Genomic DNA, 6,493 nt, shown 5'->3' with positions numbered 1-6,493 from the left:
GACCCGGTTCTCCGGTGACCTCCGCGATGTCTCCTCCGTTAGGTTACATCCGGTTCCCTCCCTCGTCTGTTTTTGAAGGAGCTCCAGGTACTTACCCCCGTCTCTGCTTTATCTTCCTCAGCTCCGAACCAGACCAACGGTCCCACCCACGCCTCCCGAGCAGCGCCGATCCTCTCTCGGCTTCCCGTTCGCTTGTTCCTCGTTGTCTATCTTTTGCCGGCGCGGCCGCGGCGTCCAGCTTTTTATCCTCCCCGCTCCGCTCCTCGTTCGGCTTCCGTCTTGCGATTTACGAGGTTGCGGAACAGCCGCAGGCTTCGAAACGGAGAAAAGCCCGGACCCCGGATAAGTGGTCGTTTTGTGTCTACGCCGGCCCGAGGGTGGTATTTCTTGTCCGGTGATTAATGCCGAGTTTTATAGCGCACGGTATTATCGGGGAATATAATATTTATGTAGGTGGCCGAGCGGCCGGATGCCCGCCGAGCCTTCGCCCTGCTATAAATTGGCTCTCGTTGCTCGTTGCGGCGAAAAACCGCACGCTGCAATTCTGCCGCACCGATTTCTTGCCCGGCCAAAACTTTCGATTTCATTTTCGACGACCGCGGCTCTCCGGGAACTCGCGGAGTAATAACAGCGAACCAGCCTGCTCGATAAGCGCTCCTGTTTGGGGTATTGGCTGCACTGTGCTCGCTATCGGCCGACCAATGCCGCCGCGCTTACTCTCCCTGAGAGGCGTTTCTTCGCCGTCAGTCCGAGGTTTGCACGTATTTCGGACTAGAATAAATAATTCGTCATCTTATTATCGACTTATTAAAATGGCTGAGAAAAGAACTGTATTTTTATTTGCTGAAATTGATTTAGAGATTTTTATTTTGTAAGAGATTATGCAAATTGGAGATATGACCGTCGTAACTGCGAAGAAATTAGAGTTTATTCAGACAATATTTTATATTTAAAGATCTTGAGAATTTCAATGACGAAATTTTCTTAACGAGTCTTTCGAGTCTTCCGGGTCGTCTGACAGGTGCACCGGCCGCGAGGTCATCGTTGCGTGAGACATTGACAATCGATAAGGTCCGGCAGCCATATTGGTCCTATCGGAATCCCATCAGTAACCGGGTCAAAAGGCGCGGATCTCGTCCTGTCGTTTTCTGTAATAATTTAACCGGCCTGATCCAACGACCTTAAGAGGACTCGTCTCTAATGTTCCTATCCTCTAAAATCTTTCAACGAGAATTTCCGGCACGGCCTGCAAGGCGACTTCGTCCACTGATAATATTATTGTGGCCCCATGAAACTGCAGGAACTTTTGATAGGTGACTTAAACGGTATAGAGCTATGGAACAATTCCCCAGAAATTAATTGCTCGTAAATGAATTCGATTAGAACTCTCCGATATTATTTTCGTTCGCGTTGTTACGATGAGCAAAACGAGTTTCGATTTTTCGGAGCCACTACTTCGAGTTGCTTCATCAAAATCGCATGCCTTTGGGAGGAAGTTGAGGCGCGAGGAAACGCTTCGTTAACTTGTAGCTCCAATCGATTTAAAGTTGCAGAGAGTGAGTCGTTTAACGCTACGGAGCGGTAAGATCGGCTGTTTTATACTGCTTCGTAAAGATAACAAAGGGAAACAAATTTATTGAATAAATTCGCGTTAATATGATTTTCGATAATCGTAAATTAATCGTTTGAACACGAGTGGCGATTCCGAGGCAATCGTAAAATGCTACTGTATTTTCCAGAAGAATTTTCGCACGATCAAAGTCTTTCACTTCGTTACAAACGAGGTTCGTTATCAGCGAACAGGTTCCGAATAAAAACAATTGTACCAAATGGAGATACTACAAGTTAAAACAAATGTCTTCATTATCGAGATAATATAGCCTCGAGTGAAAAGAGATAAATGCCGAATATCAAATCCGCAAAATCGAAATAGTTTGATGAACGGAACCGAAATAGAACAAGTTATAATGTACCATAGAGAGCTTTGTTTCGACTCTTTCGTATTTTAAACATCCTGGTAACATATAGATTGTTCGACTTATCACACTAAAAACGAATTTCGAAATCTAGTTAAACTTCAATGTCGACCATGTGTAAGCGACGCGGCTCCCTAAAGTCTAAAACTATTTCAGTAAAATTTTGTTAATAGTTACTCAGGAAATTTCCAGATATTTTCTCAAAGATCGTCACAGTCAAGAGATTCATCCTTGTCCAAACCCTTTGAGTTTAAGCATTTCTATTCGGCGATCGACGAAGAAATCGATGCAGTTCGTGCGTACAATTAACGCGGGATCGCAGTGCGAAAATGCTTGGAACAGGATTCGAATCATAAAACTAAATTAAACTTACCAGCCGAGTTGGAGACCGTGCGATGCTACAAGCCGTCGGAGGAACACCATCTGTCTTTCCCCGCTGTGATTCTGTCTCGAATTCAGTCACCGGTACAGCAATTTCTCTCGGAGTAGGAAACGGGGGAATGGTTAAAGGAACATAGAGGGGATAGCGGGGGGAAAAAAAACGAAAAGGAAAAACGGACGAAGTCGATGGGGAATGATCGGGTACCCCTCTCGCTCGTCGTCGCGTCGCATCGGTTCGCGCGCTGTAAACCGAATTCCCTTTCGCCCCGATAAGACAGCGAAACAAAGTGGCCTCTATCGGCGAGGCCCCCCCCTCCCCCTCCCGCGAGCCCCGCTGCTCGTCGGTCGAAAGAATCGCGTTAGTTTTATCGGCCTTATTGCGATTTTGCGATTCCGTGCGATTTGTCGTCTCGCTGCGATTCCGTTCAGTCGCTGAACTTGCAAATGCAGCCAGGTGCATCGATCGCGGACGCTCGGCTGGGGCGACAACCGTGGGGCGAGGGTGGAACGGGGACGGGAACCGGGTGACAAAGGAGTGACAAAGGGGGACAACCGGGGGGGGGGGGAGGGACCAGAGAGGGGACACCTGTGCGAGAGAAAGCGATCGAAAGCTGAGAGGACCGTCGCACAGTGGTCTAGCGGTGCACCGATCCATGGCCGAAAGTCAATTTTGCAACTTCCATGTCTTGAAGAATTGCTTTTTCTATTTTTTTCTAATGGCTTTATAATCCTTCATCGTTTTAAAATCTACAGTATCATTTTAAAAGTTAGCTACGAAGACCAGGTAATGAAAATGTAAAGAATCTAATTTCGTAAATTAACTATTATACAGTGTTGTGGAGTATTGTTATTATGTTAGCAAGTTGGTATATTTTAGTGATTTATATATCCTATACACGTTTTTATTGTTACGTATAAGCATTGCAATACGTATAAAAATTGAAACTTTAGAAGGGTTTAACCTGTGAAAACCTGTGAAAAGTTGTTAAAACGAGACTCATTTTTTCTCACTCAACGCTCGTATCCGAAAACCATGATTTTTCAGACATTCTCAATGATCTGACAGAAAAGTGTTCTTAACAAAAATCAGTATTCGCTTCTCATCAAATTACAATATAAAAACATGCAGTTTAAACCTCGATTGATTAAATTATAACCTCATACCTCGATGCAACACTAAAATAATTTTGTCCACGAATCGTCGCTTGCCAGACCACACTGTGCGTCGCGTCGCGTCGCGCAGGAGAAGGATAGAGAACGCCGGAAACAGAAACAAAAGAGGAGCCGACGAACGAAAGAGGAACCGGCTGGAGGAGGAAGAACTGCTGGAGAAGGGACAGGAAATTGGGCAAAGAGGAAGGGAATGGAAAACAAATGACGGAGAGAGAAATATACGTGGAAAATCTACGAGAGGGGAGGCAGATAACAAAACGCGGGCCAGGGACCGTTTAAAGGGAAGATTGTGTTCGCGTGAACATCCTGCAGCTGGCTTCCTTTTTTTTTTTTACTGCACATTGCCTTTTTTTACGGTCACAGCAGTTTCCCTGTACAACCGTCCGGGACTGGGAACGCGACTACAGAGAACAGTGAATGGAACCCGGCGATTGTTTCACTTGATCCTCTGACTTGTTCTCGGGTCCTTCGGTGGCCATCGAATTCAAGCGGATTATTTACGATTACGCAGATGGAACATGATCGCTGGCAATAACATCGTGCGGTGGCAGTTTCGCATTGAAGGCTGGAGGATTTGTTTCCTATCCTTCGACTAGTTTTCGTTCTAAAATTCTAAACTGGATTTTGAGTAGTTTCTATACAATGCGTGTACAAGGGATTTTATAAAAATGGAAATTGCTACGGTAACGCGAGGTAAATACGTTAATAAAAATTGTCTCTATTAATTGCGAAAGATGGAAGACGAATAGAACGTTTTCTCTTCCTCTAATAATTCTAATAGATTGACAATAATACACTGTCGCTTGGAGATTCTTTGGTTTTAAAATTCTGTGAATCCTGTGGATATCGTGTTTCAATAACACTCATTAAAATTTTGTGTAAAATAACGAGTAATATCTAGATACATTCTTTCATGAATACACAGAATGTAATTCGTAGAATTGTATGGCGTTAAACATACTATTCAGTGTGTTCGTATTGTTCAGATTGTTACCGTCACGCATCATCTTACGCGCGAGAAAATAAATTCCTCCATTTACGGAGTATTAGGCGTGGCCTTAGGTGCGAGCGAAAGGAACTCGATCTCATAAGGAACCATGGCGTAACAACGGTCTCATCGACGCGCCGCGGCGCGGCGGACGAAAGGCAAGATAATGGAAAATCGGAAAGAACGGCGTCGGACGGTCGTCGGGCCGGAGACAGGTGGAAATGTAAAATGGCAATACTTCAAATTCATTTGCGTAACAATCTCCGGTTCCTTCCAGCCGATGAAGCATCTCCGACACGATAAAATCAGAAGTTCGTCTCGTTCGAAACGGAGGGAGTGAAACTAATACGAAGAGCCGGGCCGTGGAGGGAAAGGGGGAACGTGACGGAGGGGTTGCAAAGTACAAAATGGTCGGGCGAAGAGGAAAAAGGGGAGTACGGAGAGAGGATATCGTTGCGAGGGAAACGAGAGAGAGAGAGAGAGAGAGGGAGAGAGAGAGAGAGAGAGAGAAATTTGTGGGATCTCGCTCGGTCGTTCCGCGGTTCGTTCGTTCCGACGATTTGCCCGCGAAATTCATTGGGCGCGGCGAAAGGGAAATGAGCCTCGGCTCTCTTTCGTTTACCTCGAATCGTTCGTCTTTTTGCCGTTCCCTCGTAACAGCTATCTTTTGGGACATCCTTGTTAACCCGAGAGGGGCGTGTAACCTTCGCCCGATAACTTATCGCGTAATTATGAAGGTTGCCGGCCGGTGGAACCGTACGTTCCTACGCCGACTGCGAAATGCTCATTAAGCTGGTCTCTCATTCGTAAAGAATCCCCGCGAACACTAGCGTTCCGAGAACTGCTCCCCGATGTACAGATTCCGCTCGTCCCTCATCGGGTAACAATCCTCAATTCCTGTCCGACCACTCACGGAGATTCTTTTTATCGAAACCCTACACAAATGTCTTCTTTGTTTCTGTTGATGTAAGATTTTTTATTCTTTTCGTCATTCCCAGTGATGATAAACTTCATACGGATGGTGATCCATTTCTCCTCGTATATCAAATACCGTACAGTAGAATAAAATAGGTAATATGAAACAATAAAACAAAATGCAATAAAATTACACAATATAAAGACACGATACGTTAAGCTCGAATGAAATACAATAAGTTGTACGACGGGTTTAAAAATATACTATTATTAAACTATTAATACTGTTCACAGTCATATTTCGTGGCACAGTAATTGCCGGAGTTACGCCCGCGGTGATCTTTGAGGTTGAAGCGCGATCCGAGGCAGGATCGTGAATCGTACGAAAGAGGAAACAATTAACGGTGTATCCTTTCAGACAGATTGCACGGAAGAGAATGGTTTTACGGACTAAACGTGTCGGGATTCATTCTAGCTTCACTTCTTCGCAACGCTGACATCTCCAATTTCGCTTTATTCCGCGAGTCACAGTATCCATCAAATTTCCCAGCGAATTCGAAGTCGTCGGCGGATGGAAGAAAGGGAAGCGGATTGAATCGAATTACACAGACACGCGGCCGGCTTAAAATGTTAAAGAGGAAAAGAATTTCCATTGCTCGGAAAAATGACATTACCGAAATCCCCGTCGGTTCTTTCCGTTTCCCCCCGCGCGACGTTCCTTCCCTCCTCGCAATTCTTACCTTTCGGTTTCGTTTTTCCTCTCTTAATTCGCTCACTTCCTCTGCCCTACTCTATTTCACTCTTTCTCTCTCTCTCTCTGTCGGTCTCTTTCTCTTTCATTTTCTCTCTTTCCTTCAGTCTATTTCCTTCCATCTTCCGTCCTTCCTCCGTTCCATTCTCTTCCCTTTCGTTCGCTCGCCAGTCGCGCTCGTTTTATTTCATCCGCCTCTCGTTCAATGATCCTCCAGCTCCCTTCCGACCTTTTCGAATTAACGTTTCACCACGAGCCCGCAAATAAATTTCGCGAGCCACTATTACCAGACCGGCTGGGAACGAAGTA

This window comes from Augochlora pura, chromosome 2 (assembly GCF_028453695.1).
Source record: "Augochlora pura isolate Apur16 chromosome 2, APUR_v2.2.1, whole genome shotgun sequence".
Taxonomy (NCBI): Eukaryota; Metazoa; Arthropoda; class Insecta; order Hymenoptera; family Halictidae; genus Augochlora; species Augochlora pura.
The sequence above is the reverse complement of the archived record's forward strand: the minus strand, read 5'-3'. Positions refer to the sequence as shown.